This window comes from Corythoichthys intestinalis, chromosome 16 (genome assembly GCF_030265065.1).
Source record: "Corythoichthys intestinalis isolate RoL2023-P3 chromosome 16, ASM3026506v1, whole genome shotgun sequence".
Classification (NCBI taxonomy): domain Eukaryota; kingdom Metazoa; phylum Chordata; class Actinopteri; order Syngnathiformes; family Syngnathidae; genus Corythoichthys; species Corythoichthys intestinalis.
The window spans coordinates 20253988-20275950 of NC_080410.1; the positions used below are offsets into that span (position 1 = coordinate 20253988).

Sequence of the window (21963 nt, forward strand, 5' to 3'; positions counted from 1 at the left end):
ATTTAGTGTGCAAACATTGACTCAGTTTTAATTTGATGCCTGTTACATGTTTCAGAATATCTGGGAGAGGGGCAATAAAGGACTGTGACAGTTTGAAAATACTTCTTTTTGGATCTAATTACCAGAAATTATTTAAAAAAGAAATTAGTTCTGCACTGCACGCTTCCCAGCGTTTGGGTCTGCCCTTTTTTTCCCATCACATCACCATGCCTAACACCACCATGACATTAATGGGACATTAAATGGAAGGAAGGAAAGTGACTTAATCTTTTGAAATGCCTAGCAGAACTTTACCACTACAAGCACCTGTCAAGTGTTATCGTCAACATCAGCGGTCCCATAGTTGAGCTGGCTGGTTGTGGTATTCCCAACTTGGGTGTGTCTCTAATAATTTGACACTCATCAAAAAAGAGCATTTACACATTATCTGCTCCCAATTAATTGACAATAGATAAAGAGAGGTGACAGTTTGCCAAATTGTGTGCAAAAACTACTCAAGTTCTATAGACACATTCAGACATCAGATGAAGTCCGGTAATGTTCTGATAGTCAAATGTATTTTCCTATGTAGCATTAGGTCTGAATGCAGCAGGTTTTAGGGCTTCGGAAGAGACTGTTAGCCTTTGAATGACCAAAGGCACTATGAGTGTTCATAGCGTATTTTCTTCATACTATTATTTTTTTTAAAACAAACTTTGTGATTGAAAGTGTGTCGTCGTTCAGTCTGGAAAGCTTAATGATGAATGTGCCAGTTTAGTACAGTAAATTATTTATTTGGAATTGGAAAAACAGGCATGATGTCATGCCAGATTCACACGATTATATTAAGCAAACAAGATCTAGATCTCCGGCTGAGTGACCTTTGATTTTTGCCAAATGGGAATACATGCACTCGCGGTATTTGCATAGAACAGTCTCATATGCAATATCAATATTTTTATCACTGTAATGGTTGCTTTTAGATTTCGAAAAAATGGGTGAACTTCGATAGAAAATCTATCAGCCCAAGAATTTTTTTTTTTTCTTTTTCGATGGTGCCATGATGGTGTATTCTCTTCCACGTCAAGTCGAGAAATGAAGTTTGCACAAAATGTTTATGCGGTGCCACATGTACAAATATTTTGACACTTCGTGAGCAATTGTTTCTTAATGAAACAGCTATGTCAATATATTGACAACAACATTTATAGGTTATCAATGTAACAATAGACAATAAAAAATATCAAATAATTTTATGTCAATACTATTAATGAAAAGGTTTGTGCATGTAAGGGTTGCATTAGCTTAAACTGGCTATATTCATACAGCACCTCCCCCAAAACTAGCCAAGAACATCAATGGTTGGAAAACAGTGTTCAGCTTTAAAACAACACAATTGTATCTTCTATAACATTACCCCAATTTAAACATTAGATGTTCACAATATAGACATGTCAATGTGTGTTGAATAATGTGATTGCATGCAGACAGAAACTGCTCCAGCATGTTTCAGAGCATGGACCTCTTATATAACCATCTATACGTCAACGGGGTTGCTTATACAACCAGGCAACTTGAGGACAAATGATGTAAATGAGCTCTTGAATGAACACGTTATAGACTGCTAGACGAAAAAATAAAGGGTTAGTAACATGCCATAAAAACCATATTGTACTCCAGTTTGCTTTGTTCATGAGTGTGAGCAACCATTCCACTAGCACACAACACACACTCACAGCCCTTTAGTTGGACTTAAAGCACAATATGGATGACCTTGAATGCTGCAAGCTGTGACAGCAGCTGAGCCAAGATCAGAACATTCATGAAGAAGGTAGGATGCTCTGTAGTTGACGCTGAAGTGGGAGTAGAGAGAGGTACAACTATTAACAAATCTAAGAAATAATGGACAGCAGCTAATAGGATAGGGTGAGAAGGCTTAAAAATCACAATCTGTGATTATTTAAAAAAAATCTGATTATTTAAGCCAAAATTAATAATTGCATAAATATAATTATTTTTCTTTCCTCTAAAAATTTAAGAACACAATAAGAAAAAAAGACAGGAAACTCACAACATGTTAAACGCATTATAGGGCACTCATTGGAATCATTGGCTGCCATCGATGGTGCTAGCTGTCCATTTTGACTGGAAGGGCTGAGTACATTCTTTCGATGTAGGTGGCAGCACTACCAAAACTTGTTTCCTGCGTGTAACCATTCTCTCCTGTTCAGGAGTATGACAGACAGACAGTGTTGCCAGATTGAGCTGGTTCCCACCCATATAAGCTATTTTTATAGACAGGGGTGGGAGAGGAATGCATTGAGTTGGTTGATAAAATTTTGACAAAATCATACTTCGAACAGGAGGTTGTAATCTGGGCTGTTTTTTTATTGAGCTGGTGGGTTTGACAGTGTGATTGGGCTAGAGACCATCTTTCCATTTTGGCAGACCTGGAGAAAAATGCCACCAAAACTCACGATTGCATTTTTAACAATTTAGACCACGGTGACAAGGTGGAGCGACATAGAGATTTTGACTATGGAAGGAGTTGTCAGATTGTTGCGGTTTCAGACCAGTCGATGAGGACATCTGAAAAGGTTTTTTTTTTTTTTGCATTTTACCCAGCTACCGTTATCGCGTACACCATCCCTAAATTTGCCTGACAAAAACCTACATTATGGCCACAATCAGTCATCATTCAGTCAAGGCAAAGCCATCATTGACCCCAACCTGACGGTGAGTTCAGTACTCGGTCACTTATCAGCTGGAGTCTAGCAGTTCAACTCATTCATGCAGGATGGACCAATAGAGACATACAGTAAATGAATGATTTCAAACAATGAGTGTGGTGGTTTTGGCGAACACTCAGTTGAATACAAAGCTTCACTTGTCTCTTAGTATTATCTAGGCCTCATTCCAGATTAGCCAAGCCTACCCAGTGTTAATCAATGTTTTCCCTAAATGAGGCCTGAACAGCACAGCAGACTAAACAATTTTGAATGGTTTGAGCAAGTCGTTTACACTCTTACACTTGAACAGTGAGGCCAATTTGACTATTTTTGCCGTATACTGTAAATATTTGCATTTGACGATTCTAGTTACGAAAATATAATATTGATTGAATTGAGAACCGTAAAAGATATGTTGACTGTTAGGAGACTCAATTGTCTTGTATAGTCAGGTTAAACGTAAAGAATGAAGCATTATAGAAGTAAAAGGAAAGAACAGTGTGCACCCTTGTTTTAATAATCTAAAATCCGATTGAATTTAAGGAGAAAATGCATTAGTGTAATCAACTGAATGCTCAGACTCCAAGTCAGGTATAATCACATGACTCAGATTTCAGGGAGAACTCTGACCTTGTAAGCTTAGAAAATCCTTAAAAAAAAAAAAAAAACTAATAAATTACTAAACAAACATCAGGTTTACCAACTGGCTTTTACACCGAAGTTAGTGTGTTTGTTTCATATATTCAACTACTTTAATTGTTTAGTTCGCCTACTACCACATCTATACATGTTGAAAACAAGAACTCAGCTCCTCATTTAATTTATTGGCTGCCTTGATGGCACGCGTCGTCCAATCCATTTTGACTAGGAGAGGTGAATGAGCAAATGTTCTAATAGGACATCACAGTAATGTTGATTCAGGATTCAGCCAGAAATACCGGGTGCCATGGAAACAGGAAACAACATTTTTTCAAAACGAATCAAAAGAATGTTTTTTCCTTTTAGTTTTAGATCTACCTGCTTAATGGAGCAAAAAGGAGTATGTTCATAGTTTACAGCAGTTGTAAGTATTTACATGGGAATAATTAAAGGTAAGCAGCTGGTCACCAATTGTTCATTTAAAAAAAGATAAATAAATAATAAAGTTAGTTGCACGTCTAGCTCCATCAGTGGCACTGAAACATGAGCATTTACAAACAGAAGACTGGGGCAGTCAACTTTGAATATTTTTTTTACAATCAATTATTCTATCAATCAAATAATCACATAAATATTTGGTATATATCAAAATCGACAAGAAAATCATAATTACCTGATAATTGCTTATTTCATTATAATGACTAAATGTAGCCAAATTAAGGAAAACAAAAACAAAACAATAACAGCACTTTTAAAGCAATATGACATGATAAGGAGTGATGCTGTACTCACTAACCTTTTTGCAACTGAGAACTACTCTTTCAATATTAAATATTCATTTAAAGTGCTACAAGTTCCATAAACCCTTCTGACATACAGTATACGAATATGTAATTAAGTTATACTCGATGTAAAAATGTAGATTTTTAACCAAACACTTTTTAACGCTTACCTAATGTAGATGTTTTATCATACATAAATTGAATGTAAATGTGTTTTTGGTCACAGACTAATTGCATCTAACAGCAATACGGTCTAAAATGCATGTCATGGTAGAAATTGAATAAATGCCTTCATAGTAACAGTATATCTATACCATATGTATCAAGGGCGTAGGTTTGTCTCAATATTGGTAGGGACGATATAACAGCATAACCTGCATGTACACTTTTTGCTGAGGACGGGACATTTATAAGACCAAACAGATTAGGTGAACGGAGGTCAGGGCTACATTTCTCACGAATATGGATCTAATTAATTCATAGGCTAAATGATCGATGCAAAATAAATCTGTATTGACTTATTAATGAAAATAACCGACACCACAAATAGTTATAGATGTAGGTCAAGCATGTGGCGCCATTGACGTAAAAGCCTGTTTGCTGTGCACATAGTTTGCACCTTTTTAATGTTCTTTCTTTTCTAGTTTCCTGTCCTGTGTTTTGTCATTTTTCTGTTGGTTTGTGTTTTAAACACATACAAACACACATTATATACTGTATATATATAATATGTGTATATACCAACGTTCACACTGCAAATTTATAACGTCTTAATCTGATCATTTTTCTTAAATCTAGTCGAATAATTTTCTCCATCTTGTTTTGAGTGTTAAAGACTAGTTAACAGATTAATATGTCAGATTATTCCAGTTAAATTAAGTAATTACTACTATTTGCTCTTATTAAACCCATACATCTAAAAGTTTTTCACCTAAATCCAGAAAAACTGATTTCCTTGATTTAAGAACATTTCTGACAAACAAGCTTTTTTTAAAATATATGTATATATTTATATACATTAGGGCTGTCAAAATTATCGCGTTAACGCGCGGTAATTAATTTTTTAAATTAATCACGTTAAAATATTTGACGCAATTAACGCACATGTCCCGCTCAGACAGTATTCTGCCTTTTGGTAAGTTTTACAGCAAGGCTTTTTGTGCTGCCTAACAGCGAACTCTTGTGGTCGCTTTGTGACATGGTTTATTGTTTTCTTTCCAGTTCAATATGTCTGCACGACGTCTCGGGCTGACGCCTACGTTGTAATGTTGTGCTTATATGATCCTTGGACAAGATTTGTCCGTAAGTATGGTTGTTGTAAAGAATGTACATATTATGTTAGTAAGCGAAATGTTATATTTTTTGCATGAGACGCTTTTTGTTTATGTTTAGTGAACCTGTATAGCGTGCTAAGCTAACGTTGTTGCTAATGCAATGCTTGTGTACTTTTTTGTAGTTTTACAACAGTCTAAAGAGGACAATGGTTTGAGGCCATTTTATTAATAAATCAGATGAAAAAGGAAGAAGTCTGATTATTAAGGCGTCGTTCACTAGCTGTCTAGCTTTGGAAAAAGTAGACGCTTCGGAGTGAGGACAGCATAGACAGATTTAAATGACAGTAGAGTGAAATGCCCACTACAGTCCTTATGTACCGTATGTTGAATGTATATATCCATCTTGTGTCTTATCTTTCCATTCCAACAATTTATTTTACAGAATATATATATAATTTACAGAAAAATATGGCATATTTTATAGATGGTTTGAATTGCGATTAATTGCGATTAATTACGATTAATTAATTTTTAAGCTGTAATTAACTCGATTAAAATTTTTAATTATTTGACAGCCCTAATATATATATATATTATATTTAGATTAAATATACTAACCTTTTAATTAAAAAAAAGTCTGTTCACCTTATTTTTAGCTAGTTATTTTTCTTATTTCAAGAAATCTGAGTAAAATTTACTTGAAGCACTGGCAGATCATTTCTAGTATATTTTCACTGAAAACAAATTAATATAACTAGTTTTAAGGAAGTGCGTTTTTGCAGTGCATATGTGTTGGTTCAGGTGATACACCATTCGATTCAAAACTTTGTTTTGAAAAACTAATAATAAATGTCTGGATTTCATTAGCAAATTTAAATTGCAATATTTGAACATAAATTATATTAACATACACAATAAATACAAACCTGTTACTAATCTCTTAACTATCCAAGAATGCAAATATATAAACATTTGTCTTAAGACCACTCAACATTGTTCATCTAAATAAATTAATTAATATAACTGAAAAAACATCTAAGCGTATAACAAAAATAAATAAAAATTGAGCCTTCATTCAGGTAAAACACTACTTTGCTTTTTTCCACAAGCACAGCAAAACTTAACAAAAAAATGAAAGCTTCTTTGGGCTGCTTTAAGACCACATAAATAAAAATGAAAATATGGGAGAAGGGGGTAAACCTGGGTTCACTACATTTTTCACAGTTTAATTAACGCAACAGTAGAAAACACATACAGGAGGATATTACTCCCAAAGCAGCTTCCTACTCGAGTTAGGGAAATTCACACAGATTAATGGTATGCTAACTCAGATGCAGGTTGGACTTTCAGTGGCAAAATTAGTGGTGTCTTCCCCACCTCTACAACATTTTTACATGACTTTCAGTGGCTACTGCTAGCGGAAAAAAATTATTCCTCGTCTTTGAAGGGGGCGGAGGACGTGGCGTGTTGTACTTGTGTCGGGCTGGATTTCGTGTGGGGCGGGGGTTGGGGTTTTTTTGTTATCAGCCAATCAAACGTGCGTTTGAGGAAAAAAAATGGACCTATGCATTCAGCAAGTAAAAATGGGTCAAGACTCAGCTGTCACAAAATTCTACTTTAAAAACAAGAAAAACCGAATTAGCCTTGCCAAATTGCAAAGAAATAAACCAGAGGGGGGTCTAGAGGCCCCTAATTTCCAACACTATTATATAGCAAATCAAATACAATATCTTATTAGGTGGTTATATCTTAACACTGAACAACAGTCATGGCTAGAATTAGAGCAAACAGACTGCAACCAAATACAATTGGCAAACCTCCCCTTTATTAGCTCTAGTATTAAGCACCATAGCTGCTTCAAAAACCCAATGATAGCATGTACCTTGAAAGCCTGGTGGAGAGGTATGGAAATTACGCAATCACAACAAGCCCCGTGTAAATTCTCACCAATCTGGCACAACCCAGACTTTGTAGTTAATAAAATTCCTATTTATTTCAGCACATGGGATGATACGGGAATAAACCAGTTACAGCATTTGTTTAAAGATAATACATTCATGTCATATGAAAAAATAGTACAAGATTTCCAGATCAAAGGGGTCAATTTCCTTCAATACAATAAAATCAGGGCAGCCATCAGAAGCAAATTTCCATCACTAACGGGTACGTTAGACCCACCACCTTTCGTAAATAAAATAATAAATATACATCCTCAACAAAAAAAAATACTTTCAAAAGTATATAAAGCCCTTTCATGTAACAACTCTACTTGCCTACCAATCGAAAAATGGAATAACGAACTTTCGGTAACATTAGATAATAACTATTGGTCCAACATCTGTAAAAATGCATTTATAATGACAAAGAATAAGAACCTTCAGCTTATACAGTTCAAAATACTGCACAGATGGCATATTACTCAATCTAAAATGCACAAAATGGGGTTCTCCCAATCCGATAAATGTATAAGCTGCAACGAAGATATTTCAGATACATACTTTCATGCTCTTTGGCAATGTAAACCAATACTAGATTTCTGGGCACAGATAACGAAGAAACTCTCTTTCCTATTGAACTGCAGGATTCCATTGTCTCCAACTCTTTGTCTGCTTGGCGATCTGAATACAGTGAATATCTCTATCCATCAAACCCGTCCACTACTAGCAAGTCTAACGATAGCCAAAAAAACAATATTGTTGAATTGGAAAAACAAACAAAACATTAGCATTAACCAATGGCTAAATCTAATCATTGAATATATAACATTAGAGAAAATATCTGCCAAACAGACAAATAAAATGGACAAATACGAACAACAGTGGGAAACGGTCGCAAGAATGATGAACATAGACTAAAGGCCGAGTTATACTTCCGCGTCAGACCTACGCCGTCAAGGAAGAATCGAGTTACGACCCTACGCCGTAGCCTGACGCGCACCTCTCAATTTTTCTAACCTTCGCGTCGCGTAGACGCGTTGACGTAGCGAAAACGGACTGTGATTGGTCCGCTCAGACTGTTGTTTCCGGGCGAAAACACCGCCATTGTAGAATAGAATCAAACATTATTTTCTACACGCAAAAATGCACCAAGCCAACGGGAGTATCATCGAAGAGCAAGTCTCGTCAAGAAATTATTATTGTGACTGCCAAATGGCAAGGTCGGCGATCGAAAAAATAAATAAATGGAAGAACCACCGAGACGTGGGTGGTCGGAATCGAGTGGCCACACGAAGCGGTGACACAGTCGGCCAAAAACTGCCAACTTTTTATCACTTTATGTCGTATTTTTGGTTGGTGCACTTCATCATTTACTGTGTACATATGTTTCAAGTATATGAAGAATAAAGCACAGATTTGGTGTCAAAAGAGTTGTTTTGATCTTTAATTTTCAATAACAGACAGTTCACACACACAATACATCATCACTGATTGAGAGTGCCTCGGTGCTTTTTATGATAACCTTAAAATCAAGCCTCCCAACGCAGTTTGGGAAGTTCCCTAGACGCCAGAAATCTGCTATGGCTTCCCACTGGCTGGTTGTAGGACAAGGCAAACAAATCAGGCTGGAGGGCTTTGCAGACCTTGAACGCAGTGCTCGACGCCAGTTTGAAGCTAGCCGCCACAGCTAGCTCTCACCACCCGAGTCTAAAACTCTCTGTGCGGCATCAAAAGTCGGCCAGACCGCCTCGAAACCGTCTTCTGCGTCGCCTGCCCGTCAACATTTGTATGTTCAATATTTATTCAGTGTTGATGAGCAGAATATTTACTTTCAAGAGTTCCATCTTGCATTGTTTATTTTTTCTCCGACTAGCGGAAGTAGTCAACAATCATGCCCCAAAACCGTACAAACATAACGCCACATCCCTCTAGTGGCTTGGCGGTGAATTACAGAGCAACGCGTTCCCTCACCGCAGAACTATCGAATGTCGAATGACGCCGTAGTCGCTACGCCGTCACCGCAACGCGGGAGTATAACTCAGGCTTAAGGATTCTCTCTCACCTGCGAAGGAATGCCACAAAAATAATAAAATTGTATACATAAATGGATGTATGCGGGGTGTCCAGGGAAGTTGTATGCATCCTTCTGCAGCTGGAAACTGGACATGTTTAAATCCGAATTGTTTTATACACTCCCAACAGCATGTAATAAATAATTTTTCTTCCTTCACAGTTTAGTCGGTCAATGGGCTTATTTTACAAGGATACTCATGGACAATTTGGTTTCCAGCTGCTGGGGATCATATGCAACTTTTTTTGGAACACCCTATATATTACTTATCAGACTTGGAACAATTAAGGAACTATGCGTAAATAATACACTTCACTGGTCCTTGGCATACATCTAATGGTGTTTGATAAACCTCTTCTTCTATCAGCTTTACAGGTGGAGTTTGTTGGCGTCCTGCCCTGGGCCGTCCCGCCGCCGGTCTTGGCCCCCGGGATTTTCGGCCGGGGCTTGTCCGGTTGCGTCTGGCTGTGCGGGGGGTCCCGTCGGGCGCGCGCTGGTGTCGTGGGCGGGTGGGGGGGCCGTGCGGGTGCCGGTCCGGGGCCGCGGCCCGTCCCCGGCCGGCCGGGTTGGGGTTGGGGTTGGGGTGGGGGCCGGGGGGTGTATGCGGCAGCCATGGTTCCCTCCCAGGTCCGCCCGGCCGGAGCCGCGTCTCCCTGTACCGGGTGCCGGGGAGGTGCCCTCTGGTGCCATACCGCGCGCCCCTCTTGGCCCGGGGGTGGGTTGTGGGGGGTGCGCTTCTCTCCCCTTGGTCTGTTTCCGGCCCTGTCTGCCTCCCTGGGCCGCGGCGGCCGCGGCTGCCCCCCGGCCGGCGGGGTCGTTAGCGGGGCCTCTTGGGGCCCGCGGGGCCTAGGGTGAGGCTTATTGTCCCTTGCCGGTGGGGTGGACGCCCCCTGGTCGCCGGCGCTTGGTGTGGCGCCTGCTCGGGGTGCGGGGTGGGTGCTCGGTGGGTGGGAGGGGGGTGGGCGGTCGCGGAGGCGCCGTGGGTGTTCTGGGGCGGGGATTGATCGGGGCCCTGACGCTTCTTCCGCCCTGGGGCCGGTGGTTCTGGTGGACGGGGCCACGCCCGCGGGAGCCTGCCTCTTAACTCACGCACTTCTCACTTCGGCACTGTAAATATTTTTCACCCTGGCACTTACATGCTCATACATTTCTCCGGGGAGAGTTGGGACGGGGCTTTACAGTCCCAGCCCGACTCCCCCCTGTTTTTAATGCACCACACACCAAGGTTGTGGGATGGTTGGGACCTGCTGGGGGGGGGGGGGGGGGCCTCACGGCTGCCTCCTCACCACAGGCCCCGCCATCCCTGCACCTTTTTTAAATGCACCACACACATCATACTCCACAGGAGAGCTCTGGCAAAGGGCGGTGGGACGGGCGGCTGGACAGAAACTCCATGCTGCGGTCCCACTGCCCCAAGCCAAGCTCTCCTATTTTAATGCATACATTGCACTACCCTCCCCTCACACCCCCATCACGGTGCTGGGTGATGGCTGCCAGTCGGGAACCTGGCAGCCACAGTAATAGGGTGGTAGGTGGGTCCCACACTTTTTCTATATGGCGTGGCTCCCGGGGTGTGGCCTCCCCTCTGCCTCGGCTGCCGGCCGCGGGAGTGGGTTGGGGGGTCGGGTCTCCGATCTTGCGTCGCCCCATGGCAGTCCCTGGGCGTTCTCCTGCCTCCGCCTTCCCCTCTCTTCTCTGGCTGGGCGTCCGCCCTGCGCTCCGTCGCGGGTCGCTGGCTGGGCGCCGGTGTATCAGCGGGGTGTCGCCTGCACCGGCGGGGGACCCTGCCTTGCCTGGGGCTTGGTGGGCCGCTGGGGGTCCCGTGGCGTGCCGTGCCGGTTGGGGGGCTGTGGCTCGTGGTCCGGGTGGGCGGGCGGGGGTGGGTGTAGGCGTGGGGTTGGTGATGCGTCCCCTCCTGCCATCCCTGAAGGCCGGTTGATGGGCGCGCGGGTGGCCCGGGGGACCACCCTGGGTCCCGGGGGGGGGTGACGGTGGCTCCTTTGCTGGGCGGTTGGAGGAGGGATGGGCTGCGCATGGATCCCCCCGCCCCCCCGCCCGCCCTCCCTCCCCGGGCTGGCTGGGTGTGGGCCGTGGCCCTGGGTTGGTGCCCGCGCGGTCTCTCCGCCCGTCTGCGTGGCTGTCGCGCGCCCGGTGGGGCTTGCGTGCTGCTAGATGTGGTAGGGCATGCTCGGGTTGGGGGTTCCGGTGCCGGGATTGGCGATGCGGCGGCGTAGGGTTGGTCGCCAACGGGCTTTCACTCATAAGAGATTCACACGATTACTGGGTTCTAGATCACAGAACTGATTTGTGTACACTCTACCCCTTTCAATCACTTAGTTTATAGTCTTATAGACACCCCCACCCCCATTCTCCTCTTTCACTGGCCAATAGGCCCCCACATGGTGTAAACCGGAAATACATCTCGCTGACGATAGCACCAGCATATTAGTAACTAGTTTAGATGTTCAATGTATTTCTTGTTGTTGTTTGTGTATGTGTTTCTTTTCTTTCTTCTCTTGTATTTCTTTTCTTCTGTCCCCCCATAATCCCTTCCTGTTCGCTGCTTTGTCATAATAAAAAGGTATTTTGAATGATCACAATGGGAGTATGTCAGACTCTCAATGTGAAACATTAAAACTGTTCAGAATCCGGGCACTTAGACTTCCATTCTCTGTGTCAAACAGCTGAACAGGACAGGTTTAAAAAAAAAAAAAAAAAAAAAAAAAAAAAAAAAAAAAAAAATGGGTCAAGGTAAGTCTGAACATAATGAAAGTAATTCACTTCATAACGGTCGGGTCAATTCTATCCTTACAATATATGGGAAGACAACATAAATGGCCTATATAACTGAAGTCATTATATCATGCAAATAAGGTTGCTTAAAAGTTGGTGGGGACAATTTGAGCATCCTGAAAAATTGGATGTGTTATGTCCCCACCGTCCCTATTCAAACTTACGCCCTTGATATGTATTATATTTCTTCTCTCTCATTCAACGGATTTTAAACACTTTTAATTGTAATAAAATGTTTTTCGCAACAATTTGCTGCCACTTCTTTGACTATCAGCATATGATATGCCCTCATTTCAGTCCATAGAATCATAGGAACACAGTTTGTATTGGGAATTAAAAAAAAACCTATGCTCATCTGTGGTGTCACGCTAACACTTAAACAGAATCAATAATTAAAGCAGTTTAGAAATGTTTTCAAGACCAACTTCATGTTTAAATTAATGATTACAGTGTAATGCTGCAATCCAACGTCTGGGGGAAAAAAAAAAAAATTCTTGCTGAAGCCCGAGTAGCAATATAACAGGTAAAAAAATCTAATTTTCCATACAACAGTCCTGGCTCTCTCTGAATGTCAGAAGTAAAATAAATAAATAAATAAAAATTTACTTTGTAGTTCTGTAAAATGTAAAGTGGTCAAAATAAATTCTGATCTAACCAATTCCAGACATCTCAGGTCAACTGGTGTTCACTGATTTATGAATTTAATCCAAACAAGCATTTTTGTATCGATAAAATGAGTCAGTCACAATGCTCTGTAATGTTATCTTTTGGATTACAGTACTACAATGATGAGGCCTTACTTGATTGTGTGACAGTAATCATTTTCGTAATGAAATATTCAGAAAGTTGTTTTATTTTGGATGTATATTATGCTGCTAAATGCACCAAAGACTTTTTGTTTTGCTGTGCAATTATTATTTTGAACAAAATGCAAATTTGCTGAAATAGGAAATATGATGAGGGTATTTTTCTTTCTTCTAAATATGGTACTTTTTTTTCTGCTGGTGATGTTCTGCTTCATACTAAAACCCAGTTGTTGGTGATAATGTGCAGATAAGCTGTTAAATATTCATAGTTTATTTTATATGCTACTAAATTTTCAGGTAAGCGCCAAGAACAAAAAGACAACTAAAGCCATACTGTTAAAAGAACTCGCTGCCAAAAAATGCTGCCTAAAAATATGAAGGCCTTCCTGTAGCCACAACCGACTAAAGGGATAACTTCAAAATACACCCTTCCTGTAGAAAGTCATTCAAAGCAGGGAGTCTATACTTTGAAATTAATACTTGGACCACTACCCGTTGTGGGAGCATCTGAAGCAGGTGTTTCCTTTTCTTCCCCAAGTGCAGTACTATATGCAATGGAGGTGATCTCATCTACTGTGCAGTGTATTTTGTGTTGGTTTTCTAAGGGTTTCATATTCTTCTTTTTAAATGGCTGACATTGAGTGATCATGTTTCACTGCCATTGACGGCGATAGGCGTCCAATCCAATTTGACTCATTCGATTGCTGCCATCCTTCCTAGTCAAATTGGACGCTTTTTGCTGTCAATGGCAACCAATGCGTTAATATAAATGATATTCTTCTTTTGATAACTACCACAACACATATTCTGTGAATACTATAGATATACCTGGTGATGTGTGGGGGGAGGGGCTGTGCGTGTGTATTTACTGTGGGTGGGTACTAAATTTCTTAATTTTGTGGTGAGTGTAGTGAATAAGTTAAGAATTAAACATTCTTGAGTTAAAAATTCAATTAATTAATGTCTGTTAATCACAACAAAATTGTTTGATCTCTGTTGCTGAAAAGATCCTTAGAAGTCAAGAGATAAAATGAATGCTTCACTCGAATACAATGATCATAATTTGCATTAATCAAACCACTCTGATGGGAAGTCTTTCCTTGAGGTGTGAGATCATTTGATCAGGCTTATGTGGGAGATTAGGTTAGACACATGAACAAATGCATTTGTCGGCTCTCTCAAGTGCTGTGGTTGACATCAGAGACACTAATTGACGCAATGGAAAAAACGAAAGACACGCAATATTGATATTGTTTGACTCAATTATATTACAAGGCAAATGTATGCAACAGGACAAATGAAGGACAAAGTTTGAAAAACATAATAATAAGCAGTGTTGTTAATCTTACTATAAAAAAATAGCTACAAATTACTTCTCCCAAAAAATAATTGCGTCAGTAACTCAGTTACATAAGAGTAGTTACTCAGCAAAGTAACTGATGTTATTTTTTATGTTCTACATGTTATTACATGATTCATTCTATGTTTTAGTTACTGATTGAACTGTCTTTTTCATTCAAAAAAAAAAAACTAGTCACCCTTTTTACATTTAATTTTTTTTTTTTTTTTTTACCTATATAGGAGTGTAATGGTATACAAACGACTTTTTCCTGTTATACTGAAGTGTGACTTGCGTGTAGTCACACCCCTAATATATATAGATATATTTTTCAATGTGCAGGTGAGGCTTGAATCTCTTTCCGCTTCTATCTTTGCTCTAGTTGTTTTGATTTAAAAAAATAAAAAAAATAAAAAAATTCACACACAGTTTATGGATCTGTCATTCAAGGGCAAGGGTAATTAAAAAAAAGTTATTATATTGTAGCATCTACAAGGAAAATGCCCACTTGGTGATGAATATACATACTGAACAGGAAAACAGTCCATTATTTTCAATTAATTGTACCCACCTGAACGCCACGAACTGTATGTAAAAAGTTACCCAAGCATTTAACATGACATTCGCCACGCTAAATGCTAATGCTAGCGAGAACTCGAATGCTATGCTAATGCTCTGAACCACTTAGCATCACGTTTGCAACGGCGTCAAAACCCCCTTCCGCTCCTCCCCTCTCCCGCTCTGCTCTCTCCATGTCTGTAACACACGCCTTTACATCCTCAGTAATGGTAACGGCGTTGCAAAGATGGGAATATTAATTAGATTACTCACTACTAACAAAAGTATCGCCGTTAGTAACAGTGTTATTCTCTAACGCTGTTATTAACAACACTGCTAATAAGATTACCAAATAAAAAGCAGTCCACAACAAACTACTGTACAGCAGAACCTCTAATGTCCAATATAACGTAGTTCATCCCAGGGTTGCTGGACGAAAGCATATACCTATAATTTTCAAAAGAAATATTATCACAGGAATCACAATTATGTATACTGTAAGTAAGCATGGGCGATGAATCAATTTTGTTAATATATTTTGAGTTTTTCTTTTGTGGCGGATTCAATAATAAATTTTATATTGTTGTTGTTTTTTATTTTGTCATTTTTTTGCCAAAATTGAAATCTAGGAACTAGTTATTAGATGAATTCTTTCTCATGGCATAATCTGGTTCTTTGTGAAGTTATTACCTTAAAATTCGGACAATAAGACGTTACTTTTTACCTCATCTTTAAACATTGTGATTTATAGTCCGGTGCTGCTAATTGTGGATTTTTACAGGCTAATGAGCAGGTGTAAATATCCCACAAAACAACGTGGACATCTGTGGCTTACAGTCCAGTGTATATTGGTCCAAAAATTATAGTACTGTACTTTGTATTTGGGGGCTGACTGCACAAATAGGGGGAGAGAAAAATATTTTTATGACAGAAATGTTGCACTTTATTTTTGCTGCTTTTGTTAAACATTTAACATATTCAAACTCTCTATAAGAAAAGTGACTACTTACACTAATCAAAATAAATAAATAAATAAATAAATGAATAAAATAAATGAATAGAAACATAAGACCTGTCGTCCACATCTGTAGACATGACAGTTTAGGTCATTTAGGCCACAATATTAATACATACGTGCCCACATATGTAGATGCCAGATCTCAATTATAACTATATATATTTTTGTATTGGTATTACTACTATCATTATTTCATGAATAATACAATTGTAAAATAACTAAACATTCCATAAACAACAACAACATTAAAATACATAAATAAAAACAGAAATATATTCTGGTTATGGCCCCTAATAGCACTCAGGTTTTTTTTCTTTTTCTATTTTTAAATTTCATACTATTTAACTCATTGCCTGCCATTCACAACGGTAGATAAACGATTTATTTAAACTGAAACGACTGTCATTGAATGCAAATTTTTCAGTGCCATTGACGACGTCCAATTCATTTTGACTGCCAGGTGCGAATGAACCAATGTGAACTTCATTGATTGGTTAAAAACATTCCACCTTTAATCCAAATGGCTCTTTCTGTTCACAATTTATGTTGTCTCTCTATTTATGCCTTGGTCGGTGTCCCTTGGGGGTTGTCAGAATAAATGATTTAGGGAAGATACACATTGGAAACACCTTCATGTATGTTTTAAATCACACTAGAGAAGGGTAAAAAGTGTATTTTGCTAACTTGACCAACTGTATAGATCCCCGTGAGCCCCACCTGCACCGTCTCCACCTCAGTGACGTAAGCAAGCTGCAGGTTCTCGTGGGACTGTTGTGTAACTAGTTTTGCTCAGACAGATACAGGCGGGGTGGTAGAGACTGGTTTTCTGTCCTGTCTCCTCCCCCTTCCTCCACTACATACACACTCTATACATTAAGCATTAACCTCAGAAAACCAGAACACAGCCTTGCAGCAATAAGCTGTATGGGAACACTGTGAGAAGGAGGGCGGATGGGGGGGTTTAGCCATGCACGTCAAAGGAGGTCATGTCTGGCTGCTGGCATGCAAAGAGGAGATTATAGCTTTGGATGTAAACATACAACTGTACTTCAAATATTTTTAAACAGCTCTAGCATGGATTCATTATTTCAAGGATTATTTTGTATTTCGGTGAAATAACAACAAATAAAATGAGACAGTGAATAATGATGTAAATCCTATTTAACCATTTTTTTCCCAATTGTATTGTGTTTTTCGCAGTCATTGCGTGTACAGCTGAATCAATCAGTGGGATAAATTACTTTCTTTTCTTTCAATCCCAATGATGATGATGACAAATGTCCAAACATGGCTCTTTTCATCCATCTGCTGTGAATTTTGAATATGTTTCTCACTAACACTACTACTTTCAAACTTACGAACGAGCTCTGTTCCTACGCTGGAGATGTAACCACGATTTCCACGCAAGTCGGAATCAACCCTTTAAATAACCCCCAAATCTTAAAATTAACGATCCAAAAACATGTATTATACGTCATTGTACTGTCCTCGCCAAGACGTTAGAGCTAAATCCTTGCTAGACAGCGAGCTGAAGTCAGAAATGACAGATGTCTGTGTGGTTTGCTGACTTTATTCAGTTGCTCATGTCATCAACACTTGCAGAATGAAACTTAAATGAAATTTAAATCAGTTTCGTCTTCAATAACAGCAATTCAAATTTGTGTTTATAACTTCTTGCTGATACAGCAATAACAATCCACACAAACTATTAGATGTATCAGTTAGGGTCCGGACATCATCAAAAACAATCACATAAACTTGCCTCAAGTATTTGACCACAATTGAAAACGCGCAATAAACAGTACAAAAGGTGTCATATACAGGTGCTGCTTCTGTGGTTGCTTGCACAAGCAGCAACAAATGTGCACGCAGGCTTGTAGCTGTATTATTTCCCCTCTCTCTCTCACTCGGCTGCAAGACTTCTTCATGGGCGCGAACGCGCTTATACTCGTATGTGCGCTTGCGCTCTTCTTCGTGTGTGTAAATACTAGAGCTGGGAATCTCTGGGCACCTAACGATTCGATTACGATTTTTTTTTTTTTAATGTTTTGTACATTAGTTCCAAAATTGTTCAAAAATACTCTCAGGCTAAACCACACTACTATTTCAGTATCAAGTTAACATATAGCAGTAAACAAATATACAAAAATAACATTAAATAAAAAACTCCAGTCCCCATTCTGTATCAGCAGCTTTAAACTACATTCAATTAATTTAATGTTGTGAATCAACCGTTAAATTTGTTAAAATTGCTCCCGTTATTCCATAATTTCCCTTTTGTCTACTTTCGACATGTGAAAGTTTTAAAACTATTTTAAAGATAGATTCAAGTCAATATTTTACCGATTTAGGAGTATTTTAGATAAAAAGTTAATTAGGTTTGCTTGGAAGGTTCGCTACAACAGCCTTGCAGGGAAGTGTACTGCTTTAAGATGGCGGCCGTTTATAACGCCTGCATCTAGCTTTTTGTAGACGTGCTGCTAACACGACCAAATCTATATTGCATCTAGTCCTATATAAATGATATCCACCGTAACATTATATGGATGTACTTGTAGCAGCTTTTCGGCAGCAGTCAGGTATGTTGTTGTGTTTTTTTATCTCGTTGCATGAGTTGAGCTAGAGCCGTGAGTTGAGCATTGGCATTACCCGAGGGGCCGGGTAATGGGAAGCATGATGTTTAGCTACTCTCGCTCCGTTCCGTCCCTGAGTGTTGTGTACTTCCGCTTTACTTCGCATATTTCAATAATCGGAATTTGGATGTTTGTGAATCGTTCTCGAATCTTCCACGGCCGAATCGCGAATAATCTAAGAATCGGAAATTTTGCACACCTCTAGTAAATACAGTACGTTCTTCTTCGTGTGTACATACGCTCTTAATTGCATGTGGGAGTATTACCTGCTCTATGCTTCCAACGCCAAAAAAATCATGCATCACACAACAAAAGTCAACATTATTAAAAAAAAAAAAACACAAAAAAAACAAAGACTGGAGGCAAAATGACGTATGAGACTCGTACAGTCGAAATCACGTAAGTAGGGTAGGTCGTAAACTCGTAACCCAGGGACTACCCCTACTTAGGTTCTATAACTATAAACTTCTAGTTAAAGGAACTGCAAAAACTAAGCTGAATGGAAAACAACTAATGGAGACCGTCTTGGACACAGCAGCAATTGAACAAATAGCAAGGAGGGCTTTTACCACCTTGTCGTTTCAAAGAGGATTTGCTGGCTCCATTTTTTGTGTCCTCTTATTGTACAACAACAGTATTACCACAGGGTAGTTTTTTAAAAAAAACTTTTAAAATATTGTAGCTCCTCGAGACACGCATGTTTGGAAAGAGCGTAGCTGCTGATTTCAACGAATAAACATACAACTACATACAGTAATCGTGTGAGTAATCTCATGTTTTTTTTTCTTTTTGTTTGTATTTTTTACTGATTTTCACACGGTTGTTGTAAACGTAAAATACATAAGCTATATGGCTATTGCTAGCTAGCTATAATTCCTAAAAATTTTTTGCAGTTGCATGTACAGCAGGGGTTCTCAAACTTTTTCCTGTGAGGGCCACAAAACTTTTCCCTACTCTGATGAGGGGCCAGTTCGTAACTGAAAAAGTGTGACGATTGCAGGAGTGCCTAAATGTAAAAATGTATTGTTTTTCCAGAAAGCACCAATCAAATAACCCTTTCTGGATTCTTCATGGAACAAAAGTAAATTAAATAAAAATTAATATAATATAATATAATACTATAATATAATGCCATTAATTAAATAGATGATAACCAAATAACCCTCTTTGGGTTCTTCACAGAAAAAGCCAGGAAATAAATAACACTAGTAAAAAAAAAATTGTTCACGGGGCCGGACCAAATGTGGAGGCGGGCCGTAGTTTGGGGACCCCTGATGTACAGTAATAAGGAATATTAGTTAAACAATGTTTTTTATATTTCATTCCTCAGTAAACATAAAAATACAAGTTTAATAAGCACTGCTCAACATATTGCAATGCGTATTGCATTGCGCTTTTGCCATACTAGATCATAACACAATACACTTCTGATGCCATAACACCCAAGCATTATACTACAGTAGCCTTTATCAAGCACATCACTCATGACACTCACACACAAATAAAACACATCTAAAATTCTGCCCAACTCAGACCTTAAGATCATACATGTATTCTAACACTGTAGTCTGTAAACCGCAATGTAATCAAGCTGTCAAATACAGTAAGGCAGACTTGTTGTTGCTTGACTGCATTACCTTCCACCGATGCACTTGTGAGATACATTATTTTCCTAAAGGCAATGGTTTAGCCATTTTTCATTCAAATGACAAAATATTCTAAAACAGTGCATACTTTGTACCCGTAGGGTTATTAACTCTATAATTTGCACTCGTTTACTCATTTAACTCATTGGCTGCCACTGATGGCGCTAGACGTTTCTATTATGACTGAGAGGTGCAAATGAACAGAAGTCACCTAAACATAACAGGAAGTTTTTTTTAGGGGTAGGGGTGGACTTAAATGAACAGGAAGTGACCTAAAACGAAAAGGAAGTGACCTGTAAATGCCTGTAAAATGAAAAGGTAGTGACCTGTGAATGCCCCAAAATTAACAAGAAGTGACCCGGAAATGCCCAAAAATCAACAGAGAGTGACTCATAAATGCCCCAAATCAAGATGAAGTGACCGATAAATGCACCAAAATCTAATTAATAATAATAAAAAAAAGTAATTTATAAATTTCTATTAATTTATAAACATGTTTATAAATGTAAAGATAGTATAGAATAATTAATTCATCTTCTGGACAGCCTATACTCACCAGGGTTGTGGGGGCCTGTTCCAGCTAAACATGGGCAGGTAAAAGTACAATAATTACTAATACAAAACATAACTATAAAATAATGTTTAATATTATTAACTCTTTCCCTGCCCGTGACGATGACATACGTCATTTAAATGAGTTAATCACAAGCAGATATCCCAATCCATTTGAACTGAAGGAAGGTCATCCCTCCCACTTCAAATGGATTAGACGTCTATCACAGTCAATAGCAGCCAATAAGTTAAAGTGTTTTTTTTTTTTAAATGAGCAAAAATAGTCACTTGCCCTATAAAGGGTTAAGGCGTTTCAACACAAGCGAGGAAGCGCACAGAAAAAGGCAACTGAGTTCATGTAGGCGGCGTAGGCTTATATACATTAACATATAGGTCAGGTTACCGTGGAGGGGACAAGCAGGCCGGTCGGGTTGACGTGAGGACAGCACTCACCTTGCACCGTGGTCCCATGACATGTACACACCGCAGCTGTACTAAATGTTCTCTTTAGGGTGGACCTCACATAAACTCACAACACTCTAAGCTGCATAACCGCCTCAGCAACCGTCAATAATTCCGCGACGTCAACATGGTAAAAGGCAGCGAAAAACACCGAAAAAATACGTGGAAGTGAATGCGAGTGGAGCTACATTTACCGTCACGAAAAGGCGTCCGAGCCTCTCCCAGTTGGCCCGCTTTCCTCCGCTAGCCGGCGCGTGTGTGCTCGCAACTGTCAAAGCCACTGCCACGGTCGCTGCTGTCTGTGCGTTGCGTCCGCCCCCATGCCTGTACAGTCAGTCACTGGCAGTACGGCCGAACAGCGAATGCGGGTCAGGACAGAGCGCGGCTACCTCGGTTATGGATGTTTCGTCACAGGGCTACTTTAGTGCTGCTCTCTAGCGGCGAACGGAGGACCTGCCGCGGGCGAGAGTTGTATAAATCACCGGGAATGCCGGCGGAGTTAAAGAGACATGACACTACAGTTCCTATTCCCCCAGGAATAGGGGTGTGACTCAAGGGCGTAGGTTTGCATAGGGACGGTAGGGACATGACACTACCAACTTTTTAGGATGCTCAAATTATCCCCACCAACTTTTAAGCAACATTATTTGCATTAAGTTTACATACACTTGTGAAGAACATAATGTCATGGCTCTCTTGAGTTTCCAGTTATTTCTACAACTCTGGTTTTTCTCTGATAGAGTGG

The 21963-nt window shown here is 39.7% G+C and overlaps 1 protein-coding gene across 4 annotated transcripts in view; it reads right to left on the minus strand.

Annotated features, from left to right (window-relative positions):
• LOC130904785 (thyroid hormone receptor alpha) overlaps positions 1-21620 on the minus strand; it is a 94953-nt gene extending 73333 nt beyond the window's left edge. Inside the window, exons 1-2 of one of the 4 annotated variants that reach the window (XM_057817800.1) lie at positions 21413-21619; positions 1753-1832 (exon numbers count right to left, since the gene is read on the minus strand). The gene's annotated coding sequence lies outside the window, so the exon portion shown is untranslated. Of the gene's footprint in view, positions 1-1752; positions 1833-2050; positions 2884-21412 lie in introns of those variants that run through there. The other 3 variants (XM_057817799.1, XM_057817802.1, XM_057817798.1) reach the window with 3 other exon arrangements.
• Between the last annotated feature and the right edge of the window lie 343 nt (positions 21621-21963).